We start from the raw sequence: 17,547 nt of genomic DNA on the forward strand, positions 1-17,547 counted from the left end.
TTGACAATCTTCGCAACCTCTGCACGATGAGGGCAGTCTCTTGTAAAATGTTCATCGTCACAAATGAGACAAGGATAACGAGGTTTGCGCTTTTCATCATTGGATTCCGCCTTTTCAGGTTTCTCCTTTGAATTTTTGTCCGTTTTATTCTTCTTCTTTCCTTTCTTCTTCCCACCGGATTTTGATTTGGCTGTAGATGACTCTACAACGTGAATATCGGCGGAAATCTCTACAGAAGAATCTCCTGTTGGGGAATCAGGCAAGGTTATGATGGGAGAAGAATTCTTGGAAGAATTCTTCTTACTTTTAGTGTTAACCGTGCCAATCATACCATCGGCGGCATGAGATCCCGAAGGAGCTGCAGTGATTTGATTTTGCATGGGAAGATCGGGGATTTTTTCGTGTAACGTACCCGACTGAGTATAGACCAAGTCAAGGTATTGTGCTTGAGAAATTACTTGCTCCTCAGTAACAACTCCATCTTTAGCAACATCTTCAGTGATCTTTGGCAACAAAGATTTTACAAACCACTCGGCCAAAATTTGATCTGGAATAAATACCTTCACTAAACGTCGTCGACTTCTCCACTCATGAATATGATCTAAAATATAAGTCGATGTCGATTGTTTTAGCGAAGTTAACAATTCTGTGCCATTGTCATATCGGACTGGCAGCTAAAAATGAGTTAAAAACGAGGTAGCTAACTGACTAAAATTATAAAAAGTGCCTCGCGGTAACTCAATGTACCACTTGGCCGCGAGACCAATTAGAGTGTGCTGGAAAAGTCTAAGATGGATTGAATCATCTGTAATGGAGTTAGACGCACACCAGAGGTGGTAAGTCATCACATGGTTCGACGGGTCCTCTCCTGATTTACCTTCGAACTTGGGAATGTCACTGGGCAACTTATTCGGCATTGGCGGCCAAAACAGAAGATAATTAATGGGATCATTCGTTAGGCATGACAAGTCAGGTAAGTCCAAAGTTGGGATAAACGGTAACTGCCGATTTGGATCCCTAAAACTCTGGGTCATGAGACCAGCCCCAGGAGGAGGATATCCAGGATAACTCGGAATAGGAATGGCTTTCGGGATATTATATCCTCCCGGAAAACCAGGATTAACTGGACCGTACTGGGGTTGTTGAGGTTGTTGATAAGTGTACCCAGGATACGGTTGATACTGATAGACTGGCTGCTGGACAACAGGACCGAATTGGTACTGTCCCTGGTACCGTTGATAGGTGAATTGTGGTTGACTTGTGACAACCGTACTTAAACCAGGTTGTCCTACAGGCATCTGAACCGAAGTTTGAATCGTAGATCCAGACGGTGGTAAAGATGTCTGAGGAGTAGATACAGGAACAATAGAAACCGGAGCTGTCGATACTCCAGAAGTAGGTGGGGTAGATTGAACAGATGTTGCGGCAGTTGTAGCAGTCGTTTGAGGCGGAGTACGAGGTGTACTAGGCCCAGGCTGAGAAACTATCAAAGGTACATAAGTTTGAATGTTAGACTGGACCGGTTGCTGGGGTGTACCAGAAACTAAGGGTTGTCCAGTTTGAGATGACAACTGTACACTTGGCTGCAATACCTGTTGGGTTTGCGATGGATCCCACACTATATTCATTCCGGGGTACTAACCCTAATAGGTTGAGAATACTGAGGACCATAACCGGGTTGAGGGTGTTAGCGCTTGAAATTTCACCTCAGGCTGAGAAAGGTAAACCTCAAGGCAACATCAAACCACTTAGCCTCGTAGCTAGCCCTACGGGGTAGGAGAGGGCTCTCTCCGGTCTATCTCGATAAAGATCTTCAATGGGCGAGATAACCAATAGGGTAACACTGATTTTAGGCTAGTAAACTGATCAAAAGGGTTGATTTGAGATTTTTAGGGTTTTTGGTGGAAAATTGGGGAAATGGCAATTTTAGGTGCGGGGATTGGACACAGTTTTCGCAGGGGGTTCTTTGGGGCGAGGTAGGAAACAGTATTGATGCCTTTAATAGAGATGGATGGATGAGAATGACCGGTGAGGAGTTAAAGAGAGCAAGAAATAACCTTGAATTCCCTTTAAACAGTCGAAAACATTGATATTAAGCAAACTTAAAAGCAGAGCATGACAGTCATGAGTTCTACTTTAACACTTCATTTGCCTAATGTGCAGAAGGAAAAGTAAGGAAATGATTCACATAACACACTTACAAGTACAAATAGAAAAACACCATCAATACATGTGACCACAAGAATCCCAAAAAGGACTGCAAAACCCTGGTCTTCCTTTGCCAAAAATTGCAGAGATACAGTGAATAATACAATAAGAGCTTCTCCCTCAAGAGTCCAACCTTCCAACCCCTGAAAATGACTAAGAAAATACATAATATAGGCAAGCTAACACCTTTCCTTGCCTCTAGGGGTCGAGCTCATCCTTCTAGGAGCTGTTTCAACCAATTCTAAACTGAGCACTAAAATCTAGGCAGTGAAAACAACTTGCCTCTATAAGCTAGGAAACCAGTTCATTCATTTAATTTTCACCTATCTCATGAATGAATCTTCTAGAAGAGATACATAAGTGTAAAAATGTCATAAAATTACATCATTTAAAACAAGGAGGATAAAAATCAACTCCAAAATGTCAAACACAGTCAAAACTGCGTTTTGCTGAGCTGTAGGCTGAAATCCTGAGGAATTTGCCTGACAGGTCGCGCGCCAAATCCTGACGGGTCGCGCGCCTTTGAGAGCACTTTTGGGGCACTTTCAGGTGTCAAAATGAGGAAATCGTAGGCTTGTTGGAAAGGTCTGTGATTCTACTTTCCAACCCAACTGGAATTTATGAATTTGGTTGTCATTTGCCCCTCCAAAATTGCAATCTCCCAAGACTGCTTTCTGTGTGTCAAAAATGTGGCAGAAAGTCATTTTTTGCTTGTTTTTTTGACTTTCAGGAGGCCCAAAACTTCATAAAATCTCTTGGCAATGGGTGAGCATGTGTAACTTTTCATGCCAAATCCAGAAATGCTGAGTTTTTTGAAAATAGAGTTGCCAAGTGAAAGGGTCGCGCGGGGGGTGAGACCCGTCAAGCGGAAAAACCTGTTTTTTGCCTTAAAAACCAAAAATCACCCAAAATGCTCAAAATTTCTTGGAATTTGTGCTGGGGCTGAGCTATTTAGTGCCATGCTCCTTCAAGGAAGCCTCGGCCAAGATGTGGAGGGGATCGGACCTTTTTCTCCGTTTTTGTGCTTTGACCAACCGCCTTTGGAGCACCTTCATCTTCGCCTTGCACACGTGCATCCGTGCCCAATAATGATTCTTGATGTTTCTAAGCAATTTATTATCTTGGTTGGCCTTGGCCAACAGCCTCTCCAAATGAGCATTGAGCCGGATAAGCATAGACTCTCGCTCAACGGGTACTAAATCACCGGGTCTTCTTCGATTCAAGTTGCGGTCACTACGAATCCTCCACAACTCATCAAGAGTTTGCTCATCCTCCAACTGCATGTTGCGCTGCTCTAAATAGGTGATCCTCCACTGTGCCATCTCTAACTTCTGCTGCAACAAGCGGTTCTCGGCCTCCTTTTGCTGAATGACCTCATGAAGCTCTGTGGTAGGAGAGCGGGTATTAAGATCAATGATATCAATGTCGGGATCACCGGTCATTCCCTCCTCGATCATGGGCTGCTTGCCCCTCTGTGCTGCCTGTGCTGCTGAAGAAGGCGAGGCCCCTTCCACCTGCTATGGAGATAACACTCGTGGTGCTGATGAAGAAGGCGAGACCCCTTCCACCTGGTGTGGAGAAAATACTCGCCTAGCTGCTGCAAATAAGGCCCTGTGGCCTCTCTGATAAGTGACCAATGGAGAAGAGCTGACATGGCTAGTCCCGGGGATATCATGCTGCTGTGATGGTCCTCCCTCCTCATGAACAATCTCTGGATGTGGTGGTGGTGCTGTAAAGAACTCACGAGAGATGAACTCCTCCCATGTGATGCCCTGCCGAGCCAACTGATGTCTGACCACAAGCTGAATCAAATCGTAATGATAGAGGCTCCTATACCGCTGTGCTGGGCTCTTCCTTTGCATCAAGGGCACCATCCTCTCAATGTTATGGCACATGAAAACATGGATGTTCATCATCCGTACCCGTGTGAAATGCATCATCAGGTGAATATGGTACGAATATATCTGTGAAAATCTGCCCTCATAGGTGAAAAAGAGCATGATAAGCCTCATCATGGGAGCATACTCACTCCTCAAAAATCTGAAGGGAAATACACCCGTCAAATGTCTCATGAATGCAGGTCTAATGAAAGGCTCAAACTGAACACTGTCCAACATCCTGTGCTTGTTCCACACCTCTCCGACATTCGGTATCCCTGTGGCTTGAGCAATCATCTCGGGTGTCAATGTAAAATCCACCCCAGCAAGGTTCACATGTCCATCATGCAAATGCAAAACAAATAAGCGAGCCAACTCCCTGTGATGCTGAATCCAAGAGATCCTCTCGCAAAACTCATAACAAGACATATAACGGAAACATGATACTGCCATTGGACAAGCCTGCAAATCGGTCAAAGAGGTGGGCTCCTCTCTCCTATGATGACCGCCCTTTCCACCCTTGTGAGGCCTCCTCTGTTCCTCAAACTCTGAAGCTAACACATGGTCATCACTTTGCGCATAATTGGTTTCGGTTTATGACATTGTTTTAGGAGCAAAGTGGCTGAAATATACTGTTGTTTCTGCTTTGTAAACTGCTGATTAGAATGCTGTTTCAAGGGGACAAGGAGCACAAGGGAAATGTTAGGGAAGGGATATTTTAAAGGGAAAACGGGAATAATAATAAAACAGAGAGTTTAGGGGAAGAATTATTTCATATACATCATTATACAATTTGATTTACAAGGATATTATGAGAGGTAGGGTTAGGGTGTAATTTTTTGATTTCTTGGGAAGAGGGGTAGGGTTTAGGGCTTTTCACATATTTGGAAGGGAAATTTACATAGAATGATAAGGAAAATGTAATGGGAGGTGGAAAAAATGAGAACAATGGGATACCTCAAAACAAAATAATAAACCCTAGCAATTTTTACAACTTCAAGCCAAAGCATAATAGAGACTTCTACTTGCAAATGGAGACCTTTACAAATATAATCATGACCTTCTTGAACTGTAACAAGCAATAATTTTTTATGATGGAGGGCCTACCTTGCACAATTTAGCAATTTGTGGCTCCTTGGCAAATTTGCTGGCGGTTTTGCAGAGAGAGCGCTGATGAGTCGCGCGCCTCACCCAACAGGTCGCGCGCCTCTGATGGGTCGCGCACGTTGTAAATTAACACTGGCACAGGGCGCCTGACGGGTCGCGCGCCTCCAACGGGTCGCGCGCCTGGTTCAACGGGTCGCGCGCCTTCCCAACTCACACAATTCGCTCAAACTCTCTTGGAAACAATTGCTCTATCACTTGAATGCACAATGAGGCTTGATGGAGGGAGATTAGGGCTTTTATAGCCTTGTTTGAATTAATTTCATGTCATAACCCACTTTATAATGTTTTTTCATGACACTTTATAAACTTGACTTTTTTGGTTTCCTTTTGTCCTGAAATTGATTGATTTGATGCTTTTCTTTGATAATTTTTGTAGGGATAGCATCTGAGGGATCTTGACAAGGGAGCCAGGGTTACATGCTGTCCTTTGAATCATTTTGAATTTTTACAATTTTTACAAAACTTTGAGAAAATGACCTTGGGCTTTAAAAACAGGGTTTTTAAATCCAAGGTAAAAATTAGCTGTACAATATGAAATCTTTTGAAAAAATAGTTTAAAAATCATCCCTCTGGCTTGCTGGGTACTTATTGACCTTCAGAGACATGAGCTTGAAGACAAACTTGACCAAAAACCCTAGACCTAAAAATTTGATCTCAAGACAATAGACAAGTAACCTTGACAAAGTTTAATGACTGAAACAAGCTAATCCAACAATGCCCAGAGGGAGACAAAGACACCAGCTCCTCCATCAGGGTTATGGCATGCCTAACGGAATGCAAAGAATGACACTGATGAGACACCTACTTATGCAAATGCAAATAACTTTGATCGCTGATGGAGGGCTACTATACCGACTCTAACAGAGGGTAGGATTGATAATTGAAAGGTACATTTCCCGTTCCTTGAACATACGTTTGACCTTGGGGTGGTTGGAAACCTTGGTTCGAGTATTGACCTTGGGGTTGATACCCTTGAGGCATATACTGATACTGGGGTTGACCTTGAGGTATAAATTGATACTGGGGTTGACCTTGGGGTACATATTGAGTCTGGGGTTGACCTTGAGGAACGTACTGTCCCATAGGTATGTACTGTCCTTGAGGTTGCCCCCCAGATGCAAATTATGTACCTTGAGGTTGCCCCCCAGGCGTTAATTGAGGCTGCCCCCTAGGCGGTAACTGGCCACCTTGAGGTTGAGGATTGGGAATAGAACCTGACATTATAAGAATGTCTTCTACGATCAACGGCTTAGTACCATTGTTTCCAGTTAATAACCCTTGCTCAATGGGTTGAGGAGATGCTCTCGAAAAAGTACTAGAAAGTGACTAATACCCGGAGGGAATAGAAGGACCACCGTACAAAAAAGATTCCGGCAATTGAGTAAACATGGATGACTGTCCTGCCATATTGACGGGAGTATAAAAAGCTCTAGGTGTCGGGTGATAAGGAGCACGAGGTGGTGAAAATCTTAACCCTGAGTTTTCTAAAAAATTAGTCAAAGAAAGATACCAAGAACTACTCCTAGGAGGACTGTAAAAAATTGATTCACGCTCCCTACTTCTTCTTTCGGAGCAAGTTCTTCAATTGCAATAAGTCCAGAAGGAAGATCTTGGGTGATTACTCTTTCTACCCTAGGTGAACCAGGACCACTAGAAGTTGGAGAAACAAACCCCGATGTCGGAGTAGCAGCAAATTCACTTTCAGGCTCGGATATTTCGGGTTCTTCACCTATATCACTAGTAGATGAAAAGCTACCAGCGATTTCGGAGATAGACACTGACTGTGGATTATAATCTGCTACTAACGGCTGAAAATCAGGATGTACTATCAAAGAAGATTCTCCTTCCTCAGGTGACCCAACTCTACTGTCTCTAGGAGTTACGAGGACTTTCAAGCCTTCGAGATGGCTCGGTACTTCCTCAGGAGGTTGGCCCCGAAGTCTACATGACTGTCTTGGTAATTCAGCCACAGTTAAAGACTTTTAACTACTTCACACGCAAACAAAGTAAAATCTCAATAAAAAGCACCTAAAGTCTCTAAAGAACCAAACAAATTTGAATCACACGCCTAAAGAATCTAGGAGATCAAACACACACAAACAGTAACTTTATGTACCAAAAACACTAGTTGGTGATGAAATCCAACGTCGCAGAGTTCAATACAGAAATGGCGGTTGGAACAGTTATCCCGGCAACCTGCTTAATGAATAGACTGGCACAAGTTCCTCCACTTAACCATCTCGAGTGAAGTGAACCCCCCAGAAAATCCAAGTGAGTCTAGCTGACGTCTGCTCCAGGTACAGTGGGATCTTCCCACCACTGTTACCTCAGGAAGAGTCCTAAAGAATATGGCCACTAAGGTTACCAACTGAGACAAATACACCTGGGGGAACAGTCTACGATCCGATATGCACGCAAGGGTAGAGTAGCAAGCTCAATCCCCTTGAAGGCTACTTGACATAATCCAAGGTTTACCAGCAAGTGACCCCAGGCTCCTCGACAATGGTTAATCCGAGGTTTACCATTTTTAATACGTAAATATCTAGCGTCATTCCCAATGAGGAAGGATTGATTCCCACACTGGTTCGGACACGATCTCATGCTTCTCCTTTAAGAGGAGCTTTCCCAGAGCATAAATGCAACAATTGGATTTCTTCCCTACCACAAGATACAACTACTTGTTTGTTTTTACTGTCTTGGAGAGTTAATTACTCTCCTACTCCAAGACACTAGCCTAAGCTAAGTTGGTGTATCAGAGCCCTAGAAATAAAAATGTTACTAGGTGAATTTTACTTTAATTAATTTTAGTGGTTTTTATTTAAGTCCAAAGGTGCGGAGATGAAACTCGTGGTATGAAGACTCGACTCAAAATCACTAAAAATGCACCTAAGATGATCTAAACAATCTTTTTCTCTTCGATGAACTTCTAAACTAAGAAAGAGTTTGAGAATGAAAATACTTTGTAAACACAAATCTTTCTCAATTAAACAAATTAAAAGAAGAGCTTTTTCCTTTCCAAAGCACTCAAAACGAGACAACTAGTTATTTCACAAAAATTTCCCTTTTTCGTTTCAAAGCACTCAATCACTACAAAAAACAAACTTTTTTCCAAAAGAGATTTTTATATTTTTTAATAAAACACTCAAAACTAATGAAAATGACTAACTTTGAGAGCTACAAACTATAAAAACCTATTTGAAGTCAAAGCCTACTAAAAGTCTTTTTTAAGGATGTTTTACTTAGCTAGATGTAAGCTAAGGACTAATTTATGCAGAATCACAAATAAGTCAAGAACAACCAATTTTGTTTTCTTTTTGAAAATGAAAATCCAAACTTTCAAACACAAGCTTTTCGAAGTTTTGTAAAGAGAAAACTCAAAGCGGATTCCTCAAACAAGGGGAGATTTCATCAATGGTCAGACTCATAAGAAGGCTAGTAGACACTAAGGTGATCTGAAGTCCCTACAGCTTCTAAGCTCAGAGCCACTACACAACCAAAATGAAAAACAAACCCAACAAGCAAAACTCCTAGGAATTTCACCTAAAACCCTAACACTAATGAAATAAATCCAAGGAAAGCTTCTGACAAGTTATATGCAGGTCTGGGCAGTGGATAACAATTTCTAAACACAAACTAAGCTGACTAATAGAGGAAATCTTAGGGTTTTCAAAATTTTGACAGGGTCCGCAGGCCCACAGTTGGCACAGGTGCGGTCCCGCTCTGTGCTAAAAGCCAAGCTGCGGGTAGGTACGCACTGTGTCAAACGGCTAGGGTGCGGTCCTCTCCCAAAGCTATGAAAAACAAAAAATAACCCTGGATCTACAAACTCTACCCAATTTTACACACAACAAGCCAAAAACAGAAACAAAAATAGAGTTTCTCAGGTCAAAGTAAAAACAAGGAAAACAATCAATTCCCCAGCGGAGTCGCCATTCTGTCACACGGAATGAGTCGATCTTGCGGACAAGATAGACCTTCCTGGAATCTAAAGAAGACCTAATGACAAGCAAACCAACCAGACACTATCTTTCTCTAAATATGCTTTGATGAACAATAGCAAACAAGTGTTTTTAGGGCCTACCTTAGGTCCAACGCAAGCTTGTGGATGCCCTCACTCCTTCGATCCAAATGCGCTCCTTTTCGCGAATCTGCAAACACAAACAAGGCAAAAAAATTAAATAGCACCTGAAAAGCCAATTGCATAAAACATATTTAACATGAAAGTCAAGGAATCCATGAAAAAAATAACATAAGATACTTGTTGAGAAAAATGAGTTTGATTGTATTAATTCAAAAGAAGAAGAACTTTACAACCTTTGCCTTGACGCTATACAAGCTCCTCCCAGGGTCCAGCAAGAAGTCTCCTCTACTCTGACAAGTTTCACTCACTCCCCAATGAAGCCAAAAAGATGTGTGATCTCTCCTCTTAAGCTCAACTAGGAAGTCTTGATTTCACCAGCATTTACCCTAAAAAATGTTCAGTTTCTAACCTCCTTAGCAACCAGCCCAATGCCTATATTTATAGTGCAATGGAGGGAGGTTACTAGGTCCTCCTTCAAAGGGATAAAGCCCTCCTTCAAAGGGATAGCTCCTCTCATCAAGGGATTAGCTCCTTCTCTTTTGGGATGCATGAACCACCTCAGAGCAAACAATCCACGTCAAAATTCCTTCTAGAAACCTCTAGAATTAACCCAAAGTGAGTTTTTTAAGATAAAACTTGCGCCTTTTGACTTTCACAGGGGTCCGCACCTACACCGTTAGGGACAGAGCGGGCAGGTCCGCAATTTTTGTACACAGAAGGTGCGGGACCGCAGGTGACCATGAGAGAAAGTGTGGAACCAGAGTTACATTGATTTTTAATGTCTTTCTCTCATTTCCAAAGCTTGATTTGAAGAGCTGAGGTCTGAGACTTGCTTAGGAGGACAGTAAAAGTGATGATAGACCCATATTGACTGCAAATAATCATGGTGACGATATTTTTGTGTAACAGAAGTTGTGAGACAGATAAAGATAGTGCAAAGCTTGCTTAGGCTTGAGTAAAGCATTGTAATCTTCTCATATTTTCTGACTAAAGAAATATTCATGTAGAAGGGGCGTTTAGATGTGGCTTTCCCAAAGAAATCGTTGTGTAATGTGTTGATTAAATTCTTTCTCTTGTATGCTTCGTGATTTCATGATTGTTTAATTATTTCCGTTGATGAGTAGAGTAGATTCAAGTCTATTATTTTAGAAAATTACAATTAGCAGTTTGAATCTATAAGGAATTTCTACATGGTATCAAAGCAGAAATCACTCTAGAAGAGGAGAATACGAGTTTGTATTTTGTAGGTGAAATCGAATTTGCAGTATCATTCTTCAGAGCTAGAAAGATGTCATTCTACATATTGAGACTCGAATATGCCCTTGAGGGTAGTTCGAACTATATTTCTTAGAAGGACAGGATGGAGGCAATGCTTGAAGACATTGGGTTGAAGGAATTCATAGGAAAATATATTCCTAATCCTCCAGCGAATGATGCTCAAGATCTGGAAGAGTGGAGGAAATGTGTTGCAAATGGGAGAAGGATCATACTAGAAGGAGTTAGAGATCATACTGTCTCAAACCTCCATGGGAAGGAGGATCCATATGAAATGTGGAAGGCCTTGACATACATGTTTCAAAACAATAGTGACCACAGGAAGCTGGCACTGAAGCACAAGCTCAGGAAAATCAAGATGGAGAAGGGTGACACAATACAAAAGTACTTGACCAAGTTCACCCAATGTCGGGATGAACTTGGAAGTGTTGATGTTGTAGTTTTTGAAGATGATCTGGCTAGCTTAGCACTTCTAGGCCTTCCCAAGAGCTGGAATAACTACTAGGATTCAGTAAATGGGAGGTAGGGGCTACAAGAGTGGGAGTGTTTGTGGTCTGACTTGGTGCAAGAAAATATTTGGCGGAACACCAGAGATGGATCCTCATCCAAGCATGATGACGAGGAGAACCGTGCCATAGTTAGAAAGGAAAAGAAAGGGAAAGGGAAGTCATCCCATTCCAAATCAAATTCTAGTTAGGCAAGAAAGAAGAAGGAATTACCAAAGATTAAATGTTTTCACTATCACAAGCTAGGACACTATGACACGAAGTGTTCACACAAGAAGGCCGACAAGAAGCCCTCAATAGGAGCAAAAGGTGAAGCTCTTTCTTCACAATTTGATTTGGATTCCACCCTCATTTCTTGCATGGTGACATCGGTGATGGGTAGTGTGTGGTATCTGGATGTCGGAGCCTCATTCCATATGACCGATAATAAAGAATTATTTAGTGATTTGGAGGAGAAGGACCTTCAGATGCACATCGAAATGGGAGATGATGGAAGGTATAGCTTGACCAAAATCGATACTGTTACTTTTTAGAGGGAGGCTAGTTCTCCTCTCACATTAAAAGATGTCATGTATGTTCCAGGTTTGAAGAAGAATTTAGTTTCAGTTGCTATGTTGGAGGATCGTGGCTACAATGTGATATTTAGCAAAGGAAAGGATTTCCTGCATCACATAGCCTCAAGACAAGTGAAGCAGATTGGGGTTGATCTAGATCTTGGGGGGGTCCAAGAGCTGAGTACTTTTTGCACCAGGAAGCGAAAGAAGAAAGACACACAGTAAACCAACCCAAAAAATAAATTAGAAAACTATTTATTTTTTAATTAGATCAGAATGATGATTGCAACTACATTGTGTTGGACAATCTATCCTCTTACAAAGTGATGCTGGTTATGTATAACCTTTTTTAGTTACATTACCATGGGTAAATTTCCATTCAGATCATTCCTCCCCCCTTAGGAAGCAGTGGTCCTAATCGTGTGAAGTTCCCTCTGAGAATCATTTGTTGAAGATGAGTTGTGGATGAATAAGTGTTGTTGAAGACAAGGGCTTTATGTGGTTGGCCCATATCTATGATGCATGAAGATATGAGGATAGAGATACCCTATAATTCTTGTGATCCAACTGTGATATTCACAACATGTGGCCAAGCAAATGGATTTCGAGGGCAAGGGTTTTGTGTGGTTGACACATAACCATGATGAACGAAGAGCCAAGGATAGAGGTACCCTGTAAAGCTGGTGGACCAACTGTGATGTGGACAATGTGTGGCTGAGCAAATGGAATTTGTTGGAAAATGGTTTTGTGTGGTTGACCCATAACCTTGTGTTTTTCAGTGAACCATAACCATGATGAACGAGGGTCCGAGGATAGAGGTATCCTATAATTATTATGCGCCAATTGTAAGGGTGATAGTGCATGGCCTAGAAAATGGAACTCGAGGTAGTTCACTTGCTAGTTTGCTTATTAGAAATATGACAAATTATATGGTGGCTTATCTTTGTAAATTCTCATCATCTAATGAGATGTTGTAAAGGCTTCCTTCAAGTACTCAAGTTTCACAATTGTGATTTCCATTTTTGTGCTTTGATAGACACACCATGACATTACCTTGGCATCATTAGGGGTCTTTTTTTGCAGCCAAAAGTATTCTTTGAGATAGTCAACAAAGATAGTCCAATCACCATGGACACCCCTAATCGTTAAATGCATGGTTAGAAGGGCATATAAAACTTCACCATGCCTTGTGTGGCTTACAAACATGTATGACATCCAGAAACATAAGGCCTGAAGAACCTTTACCAGACTTCCTACAAAGACCAATGGCACAAAAAGTCCCAACCATAAAAGGACCAAAGAAAACATAGTCATAAAAGGAATTTCACAAGATGTGAGAATAACAAATGATGTCTTCAATGTGTTCCTCTTCCATTCAGTGTCATTGAACATCTTATATAGACTTGTCGATGCATACTCAGTAGAAAAATCCATAAACACCCATAGCAACATAAATGTATTAAACAAAGTCTTTCGGTAGAAATCACATGAGAGAATTTTTTGGCCGACGCATTTCGAACCAACAAGTGTGGTTCATTATCAGGACCAGATCAAGAGGTAGACCATGTAAAATGCTTAAATAGAGATAAATGTAGAGACATAAATGTAATTTAACCTTCAACCTTTTTAAACTTTCCATTCATGGGAATAAGATCAAAATATTTTGTAAATTTTTTTGATGCATGCGGAGCCATGCGCCCCCTGCCTTTTCCACAAACCTTGTGATTATTAGCAAAATGTCCAAGGGAAACATTAACTTTTTTAGGTCTTGTCAGTTGAATTGATGTTGTTTAAAGTGGCAACAATGGATTTGTTGAGACTCTTTGGGGCTGTGAATCATGTGCAATAAATTTTTCCATGGATGGACCATATGATGTCCCCAACGCTACATGTTTTCTCTTGCTGCTTATCACAACTTGATGCACTTGAACCTTGTACTTGCCATTGCTCCATATCCTTTCCATGTCCCCAAGATTGAAAATAAGAGTATGGATATATGTGTGACACAAACCCATCAATCATGGTGAAAGACTTGCAAATCACCCGCCTCATCTTGAATTAGAAGGGTTATGCTCCTAGGGTCTGAGTGACCTACTAAACCAAGGGCCAGTTCTGGAATGTGGCAGGCTAGGTACAAATTGTATGACATGAGGTGAGAGTGATCCCAAAATAAATCATTCATGTATTCAATGCTCAATCCCAATCTCTCTAATATTACACCCAACAGTGCTTTAGCAAGTTTTCTCATTAAGTTATATTTTGACTGTATTCTAAATACAAGATCTAATGGAATGTCCCCATTTTCATTAGAACTGCTCAAGTTCGCACATGTCTCAGATAGAGGAACCTCATCTCCTTTCATTACAATGGAGACAACATTGTATCTCTTCCATGATTGATAATATTCTTCCAACTGGCCTGTAGAACTGACAACTCTTTGTACATAAGATTCACACGGGTGGAGGCCACACGAATTCTAAAAAACTTGGTAGGATTGTAGGCGTTGAGATTTAGAGTGAAATTTTTTGACATCGTCATCATGGGCACACCAGTCTCATCAGCTCCCTCGTCAACATGGAAGTCGTTAAAGAAAATACTCTTCAGGTCAATATGGGGCTTGTAGGGATAGATGACGCCCCACAGTGCTAAACAAGATATGGAAAAAAGAAAAGAAAAACACGAAACAAAGAGCACGAATTGACAATGACGGGGCCAAATATTTTTTCCTCTGGAATAATCGTTGTAGAACACTTCCTCTATGATGGAATTGGCATGAGGCCACTTAGTTATATTGTGATTTTTGTCGAGGATGACCTTGCCCCAAAAATGGGTGCCCGACAAGGTCCTCGAGTGGCATCCTGACCACGACACTGAAACCAAGCATTTTGAGGGCAAGTTGAGCGGAGTAAAATTAGTAGAGTGAATAGAGAATGGGTTGTCACTGTCAGGCAATGAGTCCCTCAACATTAAGCTCTGCACAAAGTAGAGATTCCTCCATGACATCCATGATGATGATTCCCCCATGCTTGAGACCTATGACTCTGACTTCACATGAAAATGCATTCTTGCAATATCCCCCACCCAGTGTCGAATCCCCTCATCGCCTCTACCACTAGAAATTATGTTTGTCTCTTGATTCGACCAATCTCCCAAGGACTATATAACGGATCTACTTTTTACAACAAAAACTATCATTTAGCCATGAGCTTCGGCTGCGAAAGCTTAAACATCTCTCTAATCAGGGACTTGTTATACCTTTCATTAGCTTCAAGATCAACTTCAATGGAATTCAAAGATGAGTGTTTGGATGCCGACACCAATGGCTTCCACAGAGGCCTTAGGGGCAGATCTTATCCACTAACATACTTCACAGGATTCAAAATATACACCTAGAGAGGGAAAAGCTTTTTAATATTTCTAGTAAATTAGAGACACTGGATATATTTCCATTGGTGTGGACCGGGATTGGCTCTTGCTTTGAACAAAAGGTAAGAAGTAGCCCATATGTATTGATCTATATTTTTGGCCACATAAGGGGCCACGGGGGTTTGAAAACGGGCCGACTGGTGCCAAATTTTCAAAACAAAAGATTATGAGCAGATGTGAGAATTTTCAAGAAACCTGATCACCATGGAGTCATAACCTGGCTCTAATACCACTGATCCAGATATTTGGGGGTCCAAGATATGAGTAATTGTCACACTAGGAAGCGAAAGAATAAATCCACGCAATAAACCAACCCAAAAAATAAATTAGAAAACTAATTTTTTTAATTAGATCAAAATGATGATTGCAACTACATTGTGCTGGGAAATCTATCCTCTTACAAAGTGAGGCTGGTTATTTATAACCTTTTTTAGTTACATTACCATGGGTAAATACCATGGGTAAATTTCCATTCAGATTAGGTTGTTCGGGTGAAGAACCTCTACAAATTGGATGTAGAAGATTGTGCTGCTTTGAGCACAAAAGCAGAGAAGGTGTAGAGCCAAGATGAAATACCGTCCTCTCGCATCTACCCAAGAAACTAACCAACTGGGGTAAACATGCGATGAGAGGCGACTATGATATGATTCGACCTCCTAAGTCACGTTAAGGAAGTGGAACCAATGAAAACACACCATATAAACATTCAACATCAGCTACAGGACCCCCAAGAACCAATCCAATACTTTAGACAACTTGCCCTTGGGTCCCACTGAACTTTTGGACAACTTAAGCCTCAGTCTCTCTCATGCTATAGGCATGACAGTGTCTAGAAACCCAAAGTCGCTCTCACAGGCTTGTCTGCCAGCAACCAGAGACTAAATTTGTCAGTGCTATGCCAATGACCCTAGGATTTAAGCCACTTTTTCAGGCCAAGAGCCCAGGTCACTGCCCAGAATTGAACCATATCTTCAAAACAATAAACTAACATGGAAATGATATTATTAAAGAAAATACTTGTTTAAGACCTTGACTAGACCCCTACTAGCCATGACAGAAATTTCGTTAAACATATCACAAATATGTAATCTACAGGTGTAAATAAAAGTTTTGAGCATAGGGGTTTCATACTTAGCTAAGAATCGCTAAGAACCATTGATGTCTCAATAAATCAACTACCATTCAATCCATTAGGTGATAGATACATTTATCATTCAATTACAAGTAAAAACATGATGAAATCCATACATGGATGTTGTCATAAAACATACATAACCAACATAATAGCAACATAAATACTCATGAAAGTACAACCATATAGACCACATATAATCCATCAAAATGCTCATAGAAATACAAGGAGAAATAACCTTTCATTAATGATGTAAAATCCAAACCCAGAATGTGACTTCCTTGTTCCACCTGATTGTAAAATGGCTTAGACAAATCTCTCTTCAACCATTCACCCTCGTGCCATATTCCAGTCATGAATGTGGGATCTCATAGAACACATCAATTAAAACTCATCCAGGGCTTCCAGAGGCCATCCACCTCAACCCATTAAATAGTGATTCCACCTCACAGTCGAACATCACAAAAGCATCATCAGATTGGTCTCCATCCAAGCCTCCCAGGACTTCTAGAGCATTTGCTCCAACCAAGGCTTCCGAGACTAGAAACTCAACCCACAACTGCCATCGGGCTTCCAGAGAATTTGTCCAATGGTTGTGGCTAGCAACAACCCCCCATTTTTATTTAGCATTAGTAATAAAACTAAATAAATGGGGACCCTTTTCTAAAAATAAAAAACTAGCACTTATATTTCCCTTTGAATAAAACATACTATCATAAGCACTTATATTTCCCTTTGAATAAAACATACTATCATAAGCTTATGAAAACACCTGCAAAACCAAAAAACTTAAGTTTTATGATAAGTTCTGAATAAGATCGTTCTCTTAACAATAAAACATCGCATCGCAAAGGGTAATGGGAGACATCATATAAATAAGCTTTCGAAATTGCGAAAACGTGATGCGAGATCGCATGCCTCAAACACTCATCGCACATCACAGATTTCATATGCCACAAGTATCACCTAAGATAAAATATCTCCATCCGGCGATATGCGATAAGGCATCTCGCAAATCACATCTCGCAGGTGCATAATGTAATAAATGATTGTTAACAAAAGGATTAGCGATATTGCGAAGCAAATCGCAAAATTGCTTTATCGTAGATTGACAGGGCTCATTGTTCAATAAAGTATTTTTCGTAATCCGATAACAAGTTATGGGCATTAATGTCAATTTAGTGGTAAATTGATGGTCATTTATGACATAAGATTTAGATCTGATTGAAAGGGCGTTTCACGTAGGGTGATATATTTGATATGATTTCAAATTAAGAGCTTTCCCGTCACCTTATCTCTTACCATTATTCTTTGTTACTTC

General features: G+C 41.0%; 1 pseudogene; it reads right to left on the bottom strand.

The window, feature by feature from the left end:
- Positions 1–13,682: 13,682 nt before the first annotated feature.
- Positions 13,683–14,731, bottom strand: LOC149175272 (uncharacterized; annotated as a pseudogene).
- Positions 14,732–17,547: the final 2,816 nt, after the last annotated feature.

Source organism: Pinus tabuliformis, chromosome 4_1 (genome assembly GCF_031772625.1).
Source record: "Pinus tabuliformis cultivar Carrire ecotype Pingquan chromosome 4_1, CPIR1, whole genome shotgun sequence".
Taxonomy (NCBI): Eukaryota; Viridiplantae; Streptophyta; class Pinopsida; order Pinales; family Pinaceae; genus Pinus; species Pinus tabuliformis.